A 20,227-nucleotide genomic window follows, 5' to 3' on the forward strand; every position below is an offset into this window, starting at 1 on the left:
CGAGTTTTCGTATTCTAGCCCTCGAGGCCCCTGGCTTGTAATATGAAGCTGATGTTGTTTTATTTGTGTCTAGAGTTGTGTTGTGATATCTTCCCGTGAGTCCTTGGGTTTGATCATACGCATTTGTGTGTATGATTAGCGTATGATTAAACCGAGGGCACCACATCACCGATCCACTGACTACGAGTCTTTTACTACTGGTCCTCGCTATGTTAATTTGCATTGGCTTGTCCCTTGCTACAAGAGGGATTGGGCCACTTTGCTGTTGTCACTTTGTTGCTGTTGCTATTGTTGTTACTTGTTACTTTGTTGTTGCTGCTATTACTGTTCCTTGCTACCCTGCTATTACTTGTTGCAAGACTTTGCTGGCGCCGTTGCCGAGGCTAGGTAAGCGGTACTGACAATCCCGTCAACCAAGGCTTTTTCTGGCACCGTTGCTATCATACTACCTTGCTACTGATACTTTGCTTGCAGACACTAATCTTTCACGTGTGGTTGAATTGACAACTCAACCGCTAATACTTGAGAATATTATTTTGCTTCCCCTTGAGTCGAATCAATAAATTTGGGTTGAATACTCTACCCTCAAAAACTGTTGCGATCCCATACGCTTGTGGGACATCAATAGGCCATACCAATGAAGGGATGGCCCATAGAAAGAAATCACAAATCTTCAAATTTCCATTGACTCAATTTATAAAATAACGGATGCACCCAGGAGACATACCTATCAACGTTCCTACATAGCCTATAAAAAACTACTCACAATGGAGAGTGGTGACTTTTCACAATCATCGTCTGTCTTCCTTTTGAAGATCCATCTTTACTTAATAGTCTTACGACCATCAAGTAGTTCTTCCAAAGTCTACACTTTGTTTTCATACGTGGATCCTCTCTCGAATTTCATAGCCTCCAGCCATTTGTTGGAATCCGGGCCCACCATCGCTTCTCCATATCTCGTAGGTTCATTGTTGTTCAACAACATGACCTCCAAGACAGGGTTACCGTACCACTCTATAGTAGTACGCGACCTTGTCAACCTACAAGTTTTGTAGTAACTTGATCTGAAGCTCAATGATCACCATCATCAGTTTCCACTTCAATTGGTGTAGGCGCCACAAGAACATCTTCCAGCGCCCTGCTACAGACTGGTCGAAGTGACGGTTGACTAACCTCATCAAGTTCCACCACCCTCCTAGTCAACTCTTTCGAGAGAAACCTTTTCTCAAGAAAGGACTGATACGTCTCCAACGTATCTATAAATTTTGATGGTTTCATGCTATTATCTTGTCAAACTTTGGATGTTCATATGCCTTCTATATCTTTTTTGGGACTAACTAATTAACTCAGTACCAAGTGCCAGTTCCTGATTTTTCCGTGTTTTTGACCCTTTTCAGAGGAAGATTTGAAATGGAGTCCAAACGGACTAAAATCCCCGAAAAGATTTTTTCTGAAACAGAAGAAGATCGGGAGACTTGAGAACCAAGGCACGGGGTCCCCAGGGACCCCACAAGCCCCTAGCCCCGGCCAGGGGGGAGGCCGGGCCTCCCTGGCTTGTGGCCCCCCTGGACCTCCTCTGCCCTAGGTTTTTCGCCTATATATTCCCGAAAATCCCAGAAAAAATGAGGAGATCATCGAAAGTACTTTTCCGCCAACGCAAGCTTTTGTTTCCACAAGATCCCATCTGGGGCACGTTTTGGTGCCCTGTCGGAGGGGGGATTCGGATACGGAGGGCTTCTTCATCAACACCATGACCTCTCTGATGATGCGTGAGTAGTTCACCATAGACCTACGGGTCCATAGCTAGTAGCTAGATGGCTTCTTCTCTCTCTTGGATCTTCAATACAAAGTTCTCCATGATCTTCATGGAGATCTATCCGATGTAGTCTTCTTTTGCGGTGTGTTTGTCGAGATCCGATGAATTGTTGATTTATGATCAGATTATCTATGAATCTTATTGGAGTTTCTTCTGATCTCTCTTATGCATGATTTCCTATCCTTGTAATTCTCTTCGAGTTGTGGGTTTTGTTTGGCCAACTAGATCTATGATTATTGCAATGGGAGAAGTGCTTGGTTTTGGGTTCATACCGTGCGGTGACCTCACCCAGTGACAGAAGGGGTAGCGAGGCACGCATCGTGTTGTTGCCATCAAGGGTAAAAACATGGGGTTTTCATCATTGGTTTGAGTTTATCTCTCTACATCATGTCATCTTGCTTAAGGCGTTACTCTGTTCGTCATGAACTCAATACACTAGATGCATGCTGGATAGCGGTTGATGTGTGGAGTAATAGTAGTAGATGCAGAAAGTATCGGTCTACTTGTCTCAGACGTGATGCCTATATGTATGATCATTGCCTTAGATATCGTCATGACTTTGTGCGGTTCTATCAATTGCTCGACAGTAATTTGTTCACCCACCGTAATATTTCCTATTTTGAGAGAAGCCTCTAGTGAACACTATGGCTCCCGGGTCTACTCCACACTATATTTTCAGCCAACTCTTTTTCTTCGTTGCACTTTCCGCCTTCAGATCTCACTTTGCAATCAATCTTGAAGGGATTGACAACCCCTTTATAGTGTTGGGTGCAAGCTCATTTGTGTTTGCGTAGGTACTCTGGACTTGACGAGATTCTCCTACTGGATTGATACCTTGGTTCTCAAACTGAGGGAAATACTTACTGCTCCTGTGTTGCATCACCCTTTCCTATTCAAGGGAAAAACCAACGCAAGCAAGTCTCCGTCAATGTGTCAATTTCTGGCGCTGTTGTTTGAGAAGTAGCAAGGACCCGTTTTAGAAACAAACACTTTGCTTCCGGATCTGAGATGGGAGATGTATCCAACTGTTTTGGATATCCTATGAAGATGCATTTATCCGCTTTGGGTTCGAGCTTATCAGAGTGAAACTTTTTCACATAAGCGTCGCAGCCCCAAACTTTCAAGAAACGACAACTCAGGTTTCTCCAAACCATAGTCTATACTGTGTCATCTCAACGTAAATACGCGGTGCCCTATTTAAAGTGAATGTGGTTGTCTCCAATGCATAACCCATAAACGATAGTGGTAATTCCATAAGAGACATCATAATATGCATCATATCAATTAGGGTGCGGCTATGACATTTGGACACACCATCACACTATGGTGTTCTAGGTGGCATGAATTGTGAAACAATTTCCTCATTGTCTTAACTGTGTACCAAAAACTCGCAACTCAGATATTCATCTTTATGATCATATTGTAGAAAGTTTATCCTCTTGTCACGACGATCTTCACTCTGAAACAACTTTGAACTTTTCAACATTTTAGACTTGTGATTCATCAAGTAAATACTCATGTATCTACTCAAATCGTCAGCGAAGTAAGAACATAACGATATCCACTGTGTGCCTCAACACTCATTGGACTGCACACGTCAAAATGCATTGCTTCCAACAAGTTACTTTCTTGTTCCATGTGGTATGATTTTGCATGTCTCAAGTGATTCAAAATCAAGTGAATCCAAATGATCCATCCGCATGGAGTTTCTTCATGCCTTTATACCAACGGGTATGGTTCGCATGTCTCAAACGTTTCAAAAATGAGTGAGTACAAAGATCAATTAGCATGGAGCTTCTTCATGCATTTTACACCAACATCACTCAAGTGGCAGTGCCACAAGTAAGTGATACTATCATTATTACTTTGTATCTTTTGGCGTCAATATTATTAACATGTGTAACACTACGATCGAGATTCAATAAACCATTGAGGGAAATTATTCAAGCAAATAGAATAACTATTATTCGCTTTAAATGAATAATCGTATTGCAATAAATACGATCTAATCATGTTCATGCTCAATTATTTAGGTTTAACACCAATCCCGATGGTAGAGGGGGCGTGCGATGTTTTTGATCACATCAACCTTGGAAACACTTCCAACATGTATCGTCACCTCGCCTTTAGCTAGTCTTCGTTTATTCCGTAGCTTTCATTTCGAGTTACTAATCACTTAGCAACCGAACCGGTATCCAATACCCTCGTGCTACTAGGAGTACTAGTAAAGTACACATCAGTATCATGTATATCAAATATACTTCTGTCGACTTTGCCAGCCTTCTTATCTACCAAGTATCTAGGGTAGCTCCGCCTCAGTGACCGTTCCCCTCATAACGGAAGCACTTAGTCTTGGGTTCGGGTTCAATCTTGGGTTTCTTCATTTAGAGTAGCAACTGGTTTGCCGTTTCATGAAGTATCCCTTCTAGCCCTTGCCCTTTCTTGAAACTAGTGGTTTTACTAACCATCAACAATTGATGCTCCTTCCTGTTTTCTACTTTTGCAGTGTCAAACATTGTGAATCTCTCAAGGATCATCATATCTATCCTTGATATGTTATAGTTCATCACGAAGCTCTAGCAGCTTGGTGGCAGTGACTTTGGAGAACCATCACTATCTCATCTGGAAGATTAACTCCCACTTGATTCAAGCGATTGTTGTACTCAGACAATCTGAGCACATGCTCAACGATTGAGCTTTTCTCCTTTACTTTGTAGACAAAGAATCTTTTCGGAGGTCTCATACCTCTCAACAAGGGCACGAGCATGAAATCTCAATTTCCTCTCTTATAACATCTCTTATGTTCCGTGACGTTTCAAAAACGTCTTCGGCGCCTTGCTTCTAAGCCATTAAGTATTACGCACTGAACTATCACGTAGTCATCAAAAACGTGTATGTCAGATGTTCGCAACATCCATAGACGACGCTCGAGGTGCAGCACACCGAGTGGTGCATTAAGGACATAAGCCTTCTGCGCAGCTATGAGGACAATCCTCAGTTTTACGGACTCAGTCCGCAAAGTTGGTACTATCATCTTTCAACTAACTTTTCTCTAGGAACATATAAAAATAGTAGAGCTATAGCGCAAGCTACATCATAATTCGCAAAGACCTTTTGACTATGTTCATGATAATTAGTTCAATTAATCATATTACTTAAGAACTCCCACTCAAAAAATAGATCCCTCTAGTCATCTGAGTGGTGCATGATCCAAATCCACTAACTCAAGTCCGATCATCACGTGAGTTGAGTATAGTTTCAGTGGTAAACATCTCTATGCTAATCATATCAACTATACGATTCATGCTCGATCTATCGGTCTCTTGTATTCCGAGGCCCTGTCTGCACATGCTAAGTTCGTCAATTTTAACATGAGTGTTCCGCGTGTGCAAATGTTTTGCACCCGTTGTATCTGAATCTATCACACCCGATCATCACGTGTTGTCTCGAAACGACGAACTATCACAACGGTGCACAGTCGGGAGAACACAATTTTATCTTGAAATTTTAGTGAGGGGTCACCTTATAATGCTACCGTCCTTTTAAGCAAGATAAGGTGCATAAAAGAATTAACATCACATGCAATTCATAAGTGACATGATATGGCCATGATCTTGTGCTTCTTGATCTTCATCACCAAAGCACCGACATGATCTTCATCGTCACCGGTGCCACACCATGATCTCCATCATCATGAGTTCCATCATCGTGCCGCCATCGAGGTTGTCGTGCTATCTATGCTATTACTACTAAAGCTACAACCTAGCAATATAGTAAACACATCTGCAAACACAAACGTTAGTTTAAAGACAACCCTATGGCTCCTGCCGGTTGCCGTAGCATTGACGTGCAAGTCGATATTAACTATTACAACATGATCATCTCATACATCCAATATGTCACATCATGTCTTTGGCCATATCACATCACAAGCATACCCTCCAAAAACAAGTTAGACGTCCTCTAATTTGTTGTTGCATGTTTTACGTGGCTGTTATGGGTATCTAGTATGATCGCATCTTACTTACGCAAACACCACAACGGTGATGTGCAAATTGCTATTTAACCTCTCTCCAAGGACCGCCTCGGTCAAATCCAATTCAACTAAAGTTGAAGAAACAGGCACCTGCCGGTCATCTTTATGCAACGAGTTGCAAGTTAGTCGATGAAACCAGTCTCTCGTAAGCGTACGAGTAATGTCGGTCCGGGCCGCTTCAATCCAACAATACCGCTGAATTGAGAAAAGACTAAGGAGGGCAGCAAATCGAACATCAACGCCCACAAAACCTTTTGTGTTCTACTCAAGATAACATCTACGCATGAACCTAGCTCATGATGCCATTGTTGGGGAACGTTGCATGGGAAACAAAAAAAATCCTACGCACACGAAGACCAATCATGGTGTTGTTCATCTACGAGAGGAGATTAGATCCACATACCCTTGTAGATCGCTCAGCGGGAAGCATTAAGAAACGCAGTTGATGTAGTGGTACAACTTCGTGATTCAAATCACCGTCGTCCTACGATCCGTTCCGATCTAGCGCCGAACGGACGACACATCCGCGTTCAACACACGTACAACTCGATGACGATCTCGTCCTTCTTGATCCAGCAAGAGAGACAGAGAAGTAGATGAGTTCTCCGGCAGCGTGACGGCGCGCCGGTGTTGGTGATGATCTATTCCTGCAGGGCTTCGCCCGAGCTCCGCAGAAATCTAATCTAGAGGAAGAACTACGAGGTGTAGGTTTGAGTTGCACGTGGCAAAGTTGTGTCTCAAAAAGCCCTAAACCTCTAGTATATATAGGAGGATGGGAGAGGCAGCCTTGGACAGCCTTGGCGCACCAAGGAAACCCTCCTTGGGTCAGCCGAAGTGAGAGGGAGGAGTCCTTCTATAATCCCACTTGGATTAGGACTCCTTCCTTATTTTCCCACCTCTTTTGGATTTTCCACTTTTTCCTCATGGGCTTTCCTTGGATGACTTTGTCAGCCCATTATACCTTATTGTACATCCAATAAACCCACGTGGACCCCTTGGGGCGTGGTGGGCCCACCCAGTGGGCCCCCGGAACCCATTCGTCACTCCCGGTACACTGTCGGCAATGCCCAAAAACTTTCCGGAATCCAAACACCAACTTCCTATATATAAATCTTCGTTTCCGGACCATTCCGAAAATCCTCGTAACGTCCATGATCTCATCCGGGACTCCGAACAACCTTCGGTCACCAACACATATAATTCAACTATACTAAAACATCATCGAACCTTAAGTGTGCAGAACCTGCGGGTTCGAGAACTATGTAGACATGACCCGAGACACTCCTTGGTCAATATCCAATAGCGGGACCTGGATGCCCATATTGGATCCTACATATTTTACGAAGATCTTATCGGTTGAACCTCTCTGCCAAGGATTCACATAATCCCGTATAACAATCCCTTTGTCCTTCGGTATGTTACTTGCCCGAGATTTGATCGTCGGTATCCGTATACCTATTTCAATCTCGTTACTGGCAAGTCTCTTTACTCGTTCCGTAATACAAGATCCCGTGACTTATACTTGAATCACATTGCTTGCAAGGCTTGTGTGTGATGTTGTATTACCGAGTGGGCCCCGAGATACCTCTCCATCACACGAAGTGACAAATCCGAGTCTTGATCCATGCTAACTCAACGGGCACCTTCAGAGATACCTGTAGAGCACCTTTATAGTCACCCAGTAACGTTGTGACGTTTGATACACAGAAGGTGTTCCTCCGGTGTCAGTGAGTTACATGATCTCATGGTCATAGGAATGAATACTTGACACGCAGAAAACAATAGCAACAAAATGACACGATCACATGCTACGTTTGTAATTTGGGTCTTGTCCATCACATGATTCTCCTAATGATGTGATCCCGTTATCAAGTGACAACACTTGTCTATGGTCAGGAAACCTTGACCATCTTTGATCAACGAGCTAGTCAACTAGAGGCTTACTAGGGACAGTGTTTTGTTTATGTATCCACACATGTATTTGTGTTTCCAATCAATACAATTATAGCATGGATAATAAATGATTATCATGGACAAATAAATATAATAATAACTAATTTATTATTGCCTCTAGGGCATATTTCCAACAGAGGGTTGCGGCTCGACGGCGTAGATAGGCGATGCGGCTAGCCCTTAGTGCCGAGCCTTTGTTGCCAGTGCATCACACCAGATGAATCTCCACCTCCGAGTACATCGTTCACCTGCTGGCCTGGTCGTGATGCGCGCCTTGACGCATTGAACTTATGCGCTATGTAGAGCCCTGTATGTTAGAGCGGTGAGCGGTTCCCAATGGGGGCTAGCGGCGAGAGGTTCCGAGCGGGATCGATAGTGGGGGTGACGACACAATATAAGACCTTTTTTCAATTTCCAACAGAATGCCAAATCTATCACATACAAAACATTTTCAAGATAATATGTGACATGAAATTGACAATTCGTCAAGGAGGTGCAGTCGCAACCGTAAACAATTTTCTTAATCTGCAGGAACAAATTCTTTAATCAAATGTAGAAAGGGTCACATGAATGAACACATAGCGAACAACAAACATGTAATAAGAGTGCTCTCCAATGCACGTGGTGTAGGCCGGGGTTATTGATAGGATTATCTCCAACCAACTAACTATAAAGTTATCAAATAGGAATAAATCAGCGTGCATTTTGATATATCAGGTGACATAAACTGTTTCTTATAAATAGTTAACCAAGTAATGAACTTAAAAACAAGCTTCACAAGAAGAAGAAAAATGCATCTTAGAACTGCGCCATGAACTCCCCAGTGTAGTGTTGTCATTTAATGAATGCCACCTTGAATCTAGCCATTAGCCTCTGACACCTGAAGCTTTCCATACATATACACATCGGACAACACATCAAAATCACTTGAAAAATACTGAAACTTGAAAGTAACTGAAATCACAAGAGGACACATCAATTCTACCAATTTGATTGCATAGTATGTGTGGATTCCAATATATATAGTTTCGTTCCATTTGAAATACAAAGCCCGTCATATAATTCTCGATTCTTATATATTTTTCTTGCCCATTGCATTCATGTTTTATGTAATTATCAAATCTAGTACATATGCCCGTGCGATGCAACGGGTTAGAAAAAACACGAAACCTGCTCCGCGTGCCACTACATTACACACCACTCATATCCGACTGACAAACTTCAAAAATAAGGTTAGCCTCATCATATGTTGCAACAAGTTGAATTATTGCACTCTGGATCCTGAAGTAATGATTTGAAGGAGCCACCTTAAAACCCTTCGTCGGTGTCTATTCCAGCCCCACACTATCATAGGATAGAAGAGTAGTACTGGCAAAATGTTCAGTCATTTATGTGTTGGCAGAACAATAGACGCGTGAGATACTTGCCAGAACCAAACGGATACAACATTGTTTTTTTCAAAACCATGGTAATTTAATACCGCAGTAGTCCAGTGCCTGGTGAGTGAATACTTCAGTTACTAATAATTTTTTTTTGCCATTTCATTTTTGATAAAAAAGATGCAGAGCAAAGTTTTTCAAATACTCCAAAAATCCCATTGTATTGGAGAAACCCATAAAGTCACTCTGACTAATTGGTTTGAGAACAAAATTAAGTTGAATGCTCGGTCTACTGGTTCCCAAATATAAATCCATCTGCATGAGTGACTCGTAGATCTCGGTATATTTTTTCTACCAGCTCACACACAAAATTATATGAGAATCTAAAATATGGCAAAAGAGGATAATAATAGTAATTATTATGAACCATCATTTATATCAACTCTCCATGATTGTCCAAAGCATGCATCATATATTTTTCTTCCCATTGAAGACTTGAAGTACTAAAATTATTGAAAGAATTCAAGATTAGTCTAACCCAATTTACCTACACATGCAAAAAAAAGGTAGCTTGATGAAAGTGTGTACATAGTATCAATGGTTTGAACTGGTTATTTGGTTAGTCCTGACAATTAGATGTGACTCTTTGAACTAATTAATAAAAAACTACAAGCACCATAACCTACATATTCAGTTGTCCTGTGAACAAAGGGTCATTATTGCAGTCAATTTGAAGTGATTCACATCGCCATTTATCCAGTCAAATAATATAAGTTGACAATCCTATTTGATATAAAAAAACTCATTTCTCCATGACTGAATGTAACTTCTACAGTTATAGTCAATGCGAGTAACTTCTGATATCCATCGACAATAATTCCTTCATTGTCAACTTATGTTCCAATACTTCTCCTTAGTATTGATGTCAATGCGCAATCATTTGGTCCAAACGTGAGAACTAAAAAGCCCAAATTCCAAACCCACTCATGATAGTAAAAGGAGAATAATTCCAAACCCACTCATGATAGTAAGAGTAAGGAGAATAAGATAATAGTGCTCACTGAACAAATTGAGGGAAAGCAGGTTGTCGGTGGATCCATGGTTGCTAAGAACTTGTCAGTATATAATCTATGCGATGGTACCAAAATGAGGATTATTAGCACGTAAATTGTGCAATTGACGAAAGATAACCTTGGTCCATGATTGCTAAACATCAGCTTGACGCTGGTGAAGTAACTCCAGCTGCGCATTTCTAAGATAAATATGAGCCTCTCACTAACTTACTATTTGAATATGTGTTTGATTTGCGCAATTGTCTCTTTGCATGCTCGAGCTGCAATTTGTTTTTCTGGTTTTGTACAATCAGTGACTTTCTGCAGTCTCAATTTATTTGCATGACACAGCTGCATGCTAGCTGCTACTTGGCCTCTCCTCTCCATGTCTTAAGACCAGTAAGCGACAACGTAAAAAAGTCAGAAAATACCATGATAATTAGTTACAGATTGAACATAACATTCATTAAGGATGATTACATGGGAAAGCATATATATATATATATATATATATATATATATAGACACACACACACTACGAAAATATATGAGTAAGACAACATACATATAAGGGGCATAAAATGCATCACGAGTGTAATTCAGAGCATGGAGTAATTTAGGATTGAACAAATGATGTGTACAACTATCTCTGGACATAGAAGTGAACTACTATAGATCATGTTTGTGCAGGTAATTGTTCAAGAGCTCAAAAGCTTGCACAAATGAAATATTAGGACTCAAGCATTAAAATGAAAGAGGTTCAGTTGGCATAAAATTCACAAACCTATGCTTTGAAGGATGCATATCGTACCAACTTCCTGTGTAGAAGAAATAAAACAGTTTGATAGGAGGGAAACTTTCAATTAAAATATTCACAGGATATGCTTACGAAAATCACATGGCCAAAATAAATCTCAGCTTTCTTACATGACCAAGAATAGTATTAAATCAATGCTTCAATAGTAATTCATTGAAAAATAACATATCCAGAAACAACACGGGCAGGGTAGTTTATCCTTCACTACATCATATAGGTTACCTTGATTCACCTCATATGCAGCCTGCTTGGACTTCTTATCAAACACCATTGTCGACATGACACATAAAAGGTCTTTAGAATCAGAATTAACATAAGATATAGAGATGGTTAAGTTAGCAAATGGTAATAATAAGGGTAAATCAAGAATCAATGCCCAATATCAATGTAGATGAACCGCAATAGCATTAATCGCTTAGCCAAGTCTGTACCTATCCCGTGAAGAGGACCTCTATTTTTCTCCTCCTTATCTCTGTTGACAACGATTTTGTCGCGGCTTATATAAATGACTGATGATTATAGAATACAATAAATTAATTAAAAAATTGATTTACTAAAGAAAACGAAGAAAGCCTCGCCAAATTGTCAAGATTTAAATTGATTAATGTATGCGCTCCCACCAACGGCATATGACAAAATATCGACTCGAACTTATGATACCGCTGACGACACTAAACTTCTAAAAAATGCCGATCAGTTATCAATGTTGCCGACAATCCCTCAACAGTATGAGATACCATTGCATTTTATTTAAATAAACTGCAAAAAAAGAATCATACGCAATATATTTCATCAAAAATAGATTCACCATGACTAACTATATATAAGCCCACGTTTTGGCTAGCTAGCTCATGACTGGTATTTTATTTTGTACGTTGCAAAGAGAGAAAATGCATGCAGGTATACATGCATGAATCTTGCATGGATTAGGCGGCCATATAACCGACTAATTAAGCACTTAGCCCATAGCCTAACTACCCCTAAGTGCATGCATGGGTCTTGTATGGATTAAGCGGCCAGATTACCAACTAATTAATCATCTAGCCCATAAACCAAAGCCATGCATGGCTGCATGCATATGGCCCATACAAAAAGGGGATGGCACAAATCATTGAAGCCTGTTATAGCCCTTTAATTAAACACCATGCTAATCAGCCCATGTCGCAGACGAGAATAGACTTGCATGCATCGGCTGTGTACGATGGTTATCTGGCTACACAGGAAATCTACTCGGTCAAGTTTTCTAGATGCCCACGATGCTCACGATCGAAACCACGACGCGCACGCCCGCGTAGCTCTCCCCGAAGCAGTCTGTGCCACCGCCTCTATATAAACACCAGACCAGCCACTCGTACAGGCCGATCGATCCATCAGCTATTCAGTCCATCGCTGCTCCCCCGTCCAATCAATCGCTCTCAGTTCATCGCTCATTCGTTCACGCGCTCAGCATCCTTCTAACACACAAATACACCTCGCCGGGCGCCCGTCGTCACGCCGCCGACCGCCCGTCGTCAACTGCGTCGCTCACCTCCGGCTTCTCAACATACGCGTCTCCCTGCGCCGTTGTTGTTGTGCTGCCGCGGGCAAAGCACCAGTTTGCCTCGTTGTTGTACGCCTCTGGTTCGACTCTGTCGCGCGTCAAGGTAAAGCTGAACTATACTAGCTTGCCTCTCCACGCTATCTTAGATAAGCTGGTTATTTTAGCATGTCCGAATGAACCTGCTCCTTATTCGGTCGCACGGTGACTCCGGTCCGTGTTGATACGATTTAAGGTTAGAGATAGAAAAAAACCATATTGTCATGGGTTACTATAGGATCCACTAAGATAATTCTTGCATACCATCTGCCTTGCTAGTTTCAGACTTGTTCGGTAGCATCATATCTGAGTAAAATATATATTATGTACATACATGTTCTAACTTGTCCAATGAAATTAGGCCTTGTCCGGTCATATGGTTACTTCGGTTTCCATGTAGATACGAATTAAGGATAGAAATACAAGATTACTCAAACTAATTTAATTATGTGGATAAAACTTTATTGTGTATATGCATATGTACTGCCCAAATTAATATGCCCCTTATTTGGTCACATAACGACTCCGGTCTTATGCTGAGACCAATTGAGGATTGGAATAAGAAATCAAATGCATACTATTGTGGTCATTTAGACCGGATAAAAGGATATTTGTATGCTACCTTCCTTGAGTAGAACACATATTGCTTATGCGCACATGGTATGACCAAATTAAAATTACCTTGATTGATCTCCATGTTGATACAAATCAAGGAAACAAACCAAATTCCTCGTTTGGTCTCATAGTGATCTTTGGTCCTATGTAGATACAAATTAGGTGCACATAATAAAATTCTTCTTGGTTTGATCTCATGGTGATTCCGATCCCATGCTGATACAAATCAAGAATAAAAGTAGAAATAAACACAATATAATTTTGAATGTCCTAGCTGATAGAAATTGGACATATTTGCTCCATATAAAATCATAGGCTAGTTTAATCAAATATTGCTAGCCATATAGGTATGATCAAATGAAACATTGTTGCATGTTGTTCCACTTGCATATTTTAACCAAAGAAAATTGTCCATTCCCTTATGTGATGCATGTATAAGCTAAATGAATCGTGTGATAGATAATTTCCCTATATGGATTTTTGCACTAGAAATAACATAGCGCATCGCAATATTTGTTCCAAGCAATGGATGTCATACATAACAATTTCTCATGCATTGTTTAGTCTCATATAGCTAAAGTAAATCGATAATTGTCATCATGCCCATATAAATTGACACATACTTCAAGTTTGGTTTCATTACAAGCATATGCTCTATGCCTTGGTAGTGATAATACAAACAAAGAGAAATCACCATGCTTCATTCGGTTATGCTATTCGTGGACATATTGTTACACGGTGCTAGTCATAATACGGGTGAAGTGAAACTTAATCAAAATACCCATATAGACATGTCACTAGTCCCCATATAAAACTAGTGCATTAACGTAGGTGTTGGAATCATATTACACCGCAAAGTCCATGCATATGTGCAATGTAAATGTCACATGCTTATAAATTGATATTTGCTTCAAGTTTGGTTACAACACAAGTATATACTCTATGCTTTGCTGGTGATAATACAAGCAAGAAGAAATCACCAAACTCCTCTTGATTATGCTATGCATGGGCACAATGTTGCTACATGATGCTAGTACTAATACAAGTGAAGCCAAACTTTATAAAATATTCTCATGAATCTGAAATCTAAAATCACACTAGTCCTATATGATATAATGAAGAACTAGTATGGGTAAGGTGCATGTAGGCAATCAACTTACATGTCAAAAGGATAATCCCATATAAATTAAAATCAAACCATGAGCTCTATATAAGTGCATGCATATTAAAAATATACAAATGCATGTACAAAATGAACTTACATGTTATAAGATAACCTCATGTAGATCAAAATTAAACCATGCACCCCTCTCACATAGGTGTATATGCCCACAAAATCAAATGATAACTAGAATCATAGCCTATGTTACTTGCACTAAACATAACTTAGTGCATCATCAACTCCCATATAGCCTCCTCATATGTGGCTTGACAAAATATATCCATTATCCTAAAATGGACGTGATATTCTCTAAATTCCATGCATTCACACATAAATCAAATGCATGATAACTCATAAAAAGAGTTATGTCCTATATTGCACATATGCTTGTTAAACCTGCTAGTTAACCATTAAATTATCGTCATATTACCCAAAAATATAAAGCACTACTTATACCAAAATTTCCAATGGTTAATGAACTAGGTAAAAAATATCCAAATCATGCACGTGCAATATATTAAATTATTAAATATCATATGATGTAAACAAATCAAATGGTAAATATTATGCTACCCATATGTTAGCATAAACATTCTTCATGGCTCCCCGAATGCGCCGACGTCGACGAAAGCGAGGAAGATCTTTTGTTTCTACATTTTGTAGTTTTATTCTCTACACTTCGTAGTACTCATATGTTGTAATGCCATGTAATAGCTATGTTGGAATTCTTAATCAGGGGTTTTCTCTCTGGAGATGTGATTAACAGTTCTTTTATGTAAGTGTAAGAGTTTTGGAAATAAAGTACGTGCAATACTTGATGATTGTCTTATTTACTTTGACGCACTTTAAATATCATATTCTATCCGACTCTATGACGTGGACGCGTAGTTAGTATTTTTTTCTATCGCCCATTTTCCCGTCATCAATCTCCCTACAAGAAAAAATATCACCACAATGTAATCAGAAATTTGTGCCATTTTTTGACAAAAAAACCCTATTTGCAGTTAACTTATAACCAACATATCCTCACCGCAATTGTAGCATAAGCATCAGGAAAATGAAAATAAATAAATATTAGGATGGCCATCTCCCAGGGTAATCTTTGTGGATACCGAGGATAGCTTTGTGTCACATGAAGGGGTGGAGCATAGTCCATATCAGCCGTCTACAAGATGTGGTCTACACGTATGCTTGCACAAGGTCAAACCGAGCGAGGCAAGACCACTAAAGGAAAAGGAAACCTGCTCAGCATGAAGCATCAACCCGATGAAGCAGATGTAACTTGCTGAATTTTTTACGTAGAGCCATCGTATCTATGATGCAAAATTCGCTATCCCAATCCCATAGGTTCAAACGTTCAGCAAGATTTCATAGGTTGCAACTACCCTGATCTGACAGGTTATAAATTAAGTATTATTTCAGAGGTTAAAATAGTAGGCTAGTCATCAGCACGATTAAAAAAATCAAGTCTTCTCAATCAGAGTTAGATTCAAATTTTATACTCGATATCCGTCTATTAGACAGAAGAGCAAATAATTAAGCTACCAGCAACCAAAGTCACAAGTTTGTCCACCGAAGATGGCCACCCAAGAAGTCAAGGTATGCCTAAGCAGCAGAGTACTTTGTTTTATATTCTCCATCACTGTAATAATTCAACATCACGAATGATCCGCCATGCAAGTAGAATCCACAATAAACAAAAAATAAGCAAATGCACAACAAAGGTACATAATGTAAAACAAAAAATGCAAACTGATTGATACTGTAAAATTCGGTAAAAAATAAGTAGTGGGAGCATGAAAGTAATGATCCCGGAGGAGTTTATCAAGTAAAGATCCTATATAGCGCTTCCTTTTTTGACTGGGTTGTAAGCCGCTTCTGGTTGTATTCCGCTCTTTTCTCATCGGACACTGAGGCATACCAACTTTTAACACCCTTCAATTTTTGTCCTCGCGGATTTTCACTCGTGAGATTTGCATTTCCATGACCAGGCGTGTTCTCGGGTCTTTAAACAAGTACGCTCCCCTGATCCTAACGGAGATGCAGGTGGATTACGATTCTCCATTTGTAAATCAAAAAATTTAAGTGGATACAAAAGGCAATCTTTCAAAATATGCAGATATGATGATATCACTATTCACAACTTTATATAATCACAAAACGATGGCTATGAAGCAGAAGAGTAGCTGATGATGTCAAAACTCAATTAGGAACATGTCACCTATATAGTTGAGCACATCTAAACTGATAGTCGGGATAAACTATCAACAATAGTTGTGCCTACTTTAATGCTTTCTAATTATTTATTGAAATATTAGCAGAACAAGGCAGCTACTCTCGCATTACTATGGAATGTTTGTCTGAATCTCTCAATGTTTCATGCTTAGGTTGTCCGGCATGACTCCTTGGTTAATATATCACGAGTATAGTTATTAAAAATATTAGGATATCAAAAGGATAACGAGTTGTTCGTTTTTTTATAAGATGTTAACCTTGAGAAAGTAACAATAAATGCCCATTGTCAATCCCAAATTCAGTTTGTGGGCGGTCTGCTCACCGAGATATAAACTACACAGAGGAACTGACAATTATACAAATAAGGTTAATCTGGCACATTTGAGAATCTTGTTCACGAGACTGAGGGTTCAACTAACACCATATTGTCTCTGAATTCCTCTTAGACTATATATTTCTACCAAGATAATTTTGCGTACGAACATTGGAAGAACCAGAAACATAATGATTTCAAGGTATGCGTAAGTTCAACAGACCAAGAAGTCAAAGAGCCGGACCTTGGATCCAAAGGGATGGTCGCCCTGCACCAGCCAGGACCCGTGTTGGACGTACCGCTCGGCCGCAGACACGCGCCAGAATACGTCGAGCAGCAAGCCAACGGCGTAGTCGGTGACGTCTATGGAGAAGACTTCCCCTCAGTTGGCGACGGCCGCGCCGCGGCACCCGCACATGCGGTGAGCGAGCGGGACGCGGGGAGCGGCTCGTGGGCCACCGGCGCGGTGCGGCGTGGGGCGGCAACTGGCGCTGAACCGGCGCGACGAGCGAGGCAAGGGGGTGGCGACCTTCGCTGCGAGCGTGCGGGGCGAGGGGGCGCCGACCGGCGCGGCGGCGGGGCGAGGAAGCGGAGACCGGCGCGGGCGGGGCAAGCGTGCGGGGCGAGGGGGCGGCAACCAACGCAGGCGGGGCGAATCGCCGGTTAACGCGTGGACTAGGTGTGCGGGCAAGACAACGTTCGAGGTGAGCGAGCCGTTCGATTAGCGCTAATAAAGATTCGTTAGTTTCGTTAACGAAGATTTTAGAGCATTGATTTAGTGATTAGATGGTCCAGATTTAGATTTGGATCTGTCTTTTCTTACTTTTTTAAGTGATAGTAGATTACCGCTAATTAAGGTCTCTTGCATGCAGGTCATGCGTTCAGACTTTGACGTGGACATACATAATAATGGCTCTCGTAACAGCACGCATGGACGAATCCTCTCAGAGCGGTCCTTCTGACTAACGCCAAGCGCTGGCCTCGGCGTTAGAGCAGTAAAGTCCTTAAACCCTAAAAAAACAAAAATAACCATTTTTTTCCGGATTGGAGAAAAAAAATGCGTACACTAAAACCCTAAACCTTAAACCCTCAATTTTTTTTAAGGATCGGACCGGGAAACCCTCTCCCAACCTGTAGAAGTGAGGATTGGGGGAGGGGGGGGGGGTAAAATCTATCCCAACCCTCACTTCGATCCGACCACGCGCGGGAGGGAAATATCCCGTCCCAACCTCCTGCCGCGCCTCCCTCGAGCCGCTGCCGGCCGCATCTCGTGCCGTCGCCGCCGGCCCGAGCTCCTCCACCGCTGCCCCGAGCTCCTCCACCGCCGCCCCGCCCCCGAGCTCCTCCACCGCCTCCGGTCGCATCTCGGGCCCGAGCTCCTCCACCGCCGCTGACCCGAGCTCCTCCACCGCCGCCGGCCCGAGCTCCTCCACCGCCGCCCCGAGCTCCTCCACCACCGCCGGCCCCGAGCTCGTCGCCCCCGAGCTCCGGCACCGCCGCCCCCGATCTCCTCCACCGTCCCGAGCTCCGTCCACACTTCCGGCATCCTCCACCGCGGGTTGTCGAAGGTGATCTCCCCTACTCCGGATCCCTCTGTCTCCTCCACCACCGGCCTCCACACCGCCGGCCTCCTCCACAGCGAGCTCCGGCCGGCCCTGTTTCCTGTATTTTTTACAAAGCAACACTATATTTTTTCTACAGAGCAACACTAGATGGATGCATTGTCCGATGATTCCGGTTGGTCGTCATCGAACAATCCGTACATTGAGGACTTGCTTCAAGACGGTGACATCGAGATGATGGGCCTCCTCCTCGACGTGAAAGAATTTGAAGACCGCGTGAAGCTGATGGATCAGAGGAGAGGGTCAAAGATGGGGCGAGTCACCATCTACCGGAACCGCTGTCTCGGACACGAACATTTGATGCGAGACTGCTTCACGGAGGTACCGACATACCCACCTCGTCTCTTTCGGAGAAGGTATCGAATGCGTCATAGTTTGTTTGTGAAGATTGTCACCGATTGTGAGGCCGCCTCAGATTACTTCAAGCGTCGTAGATGCACCGCTGGTATCATGGGGTTTAGTGCATACCAAAAGATATCGGCTGCAATGCGGGTGCTAGCCTATGGCATACCCGCGGACTATACGGATGCGTATCTTCGCATTGGACAAGATACAACCACGACGTCCGTTCGTAGGTTTGCAAAATTGGTCATCCGGCTATATGGTGATGAGTATCTTGGGGCACCCAACGAGGAAGATACAAAGAGATTGATGGAGATGAATGAAAAAAGGGGATGGCCGGGGATGCTAGGTAGTCTTGATTGCATGCATTGGACATGGAAAAATTATCCAAAGGCATGGCACGGAATGTATTGCGGTAAAAGCCGTGATGCTACCATTGTGCTTGAGGCCGTGGCATCGGAGGACACATGGATTTGGCATGCATTTTTTGGTTTGCCTGAAACACTCAGTGATATCAATGTGCTCAATAGATCTCCTTTGTTCAAAAGATTAGTTTCTGGGGATGCTCCAACTTACAACTACAAAATAATGGACAATGAGTATTTGATGGGATACTATCTCACCGATTGAATTTACCCCGATTGGGCAACTCTTGTGAAGTCCATCAAGGAAAAATGGGGTGCCCTTAACCAGAAAAGAGGTCCATTTCACCAAGGCACAAGAGGCAGCCCGCAAGGATATTGAGAGAGCTTTCGGTGTTTTGCAAGCAAGATTTGCCATAGTTCGGGGTCCAGCTCATTTTTGGGACAAAAAAACCTTGGAGAACATCATGTAATGTTGTGTGATTCTACACAACATGATCATCGAGGATGAGAGAGGGTTAAAACTGCCATGTTTCTATGACAATGTTGGTACTCGTATGCAACCGGAATGAAACCCTTGTCGCGTACAAACTTTTCTTGAAGCACATCGTCAGATTAAGGATGCAAACACTCATGGTCAGCTCCGGGATGATCTAGTAGAGCACGAGTGCCAGTTGGCTGGGAGGCGCCAAGACCCATGATCTACCTTTGTTTACTTTTCTACTCCCTCCGTTCCTAAATATAAGTCTTTTAAGCGATTTCACTAGGAGTCTATATACGGAGCAAAATGAGTGAATCTACACTCTAAAGTATGTCTATATACATCCGTATGTAGTCTATTAGTGAAATCTCTAGAAAGACTTATATTTAGGAACGGAGGGAGTATGTCCTATTTAATTCGAACAATTATTATAATTTGCTTCAAAACATCGTTGTAATAAATTGAA

The 20,227-nt window shown here is 41.9% G+C and overlaps 1 long non-coding RNA gene across 1 annotated transcript; it reads right to left on the reverse strand.

The window, feature by feature from the left end:
* Positions 1–16,008: 16,008 nt before the first annotated feature.
* On the reverse strand, positions 16,009–17,391 carry LOC123429959. The gene is made up of 2 exons (XR_006622795.1): positions 17,199–17,391; positions 16,009–16,437 (listed from the first exon to the last, which is right to left on the reverse strand). It is a non-coding gene; the product is annotated as an uncharacterized LOC123429959 (long non-coding RNA).
* Between the last annotated feature and the right edge of the window lie 2,836 nt (positions 17,392–20,227).

This window comes from Hordeum vulgare, chromosome 2H (genome assembly GCF_904849725.1).
Source record: "Hordeum vulgare subsp. vulgare chromosome 2H, MorexV3_pseudomolecules_assembly, whole genome shotgun sequence".
NCBI lineage: Eukaryota > Viridiplantae > Streptophyta > Magnoliopsida > Poales > Poaceae > Hordeum > Hordeum vulgare.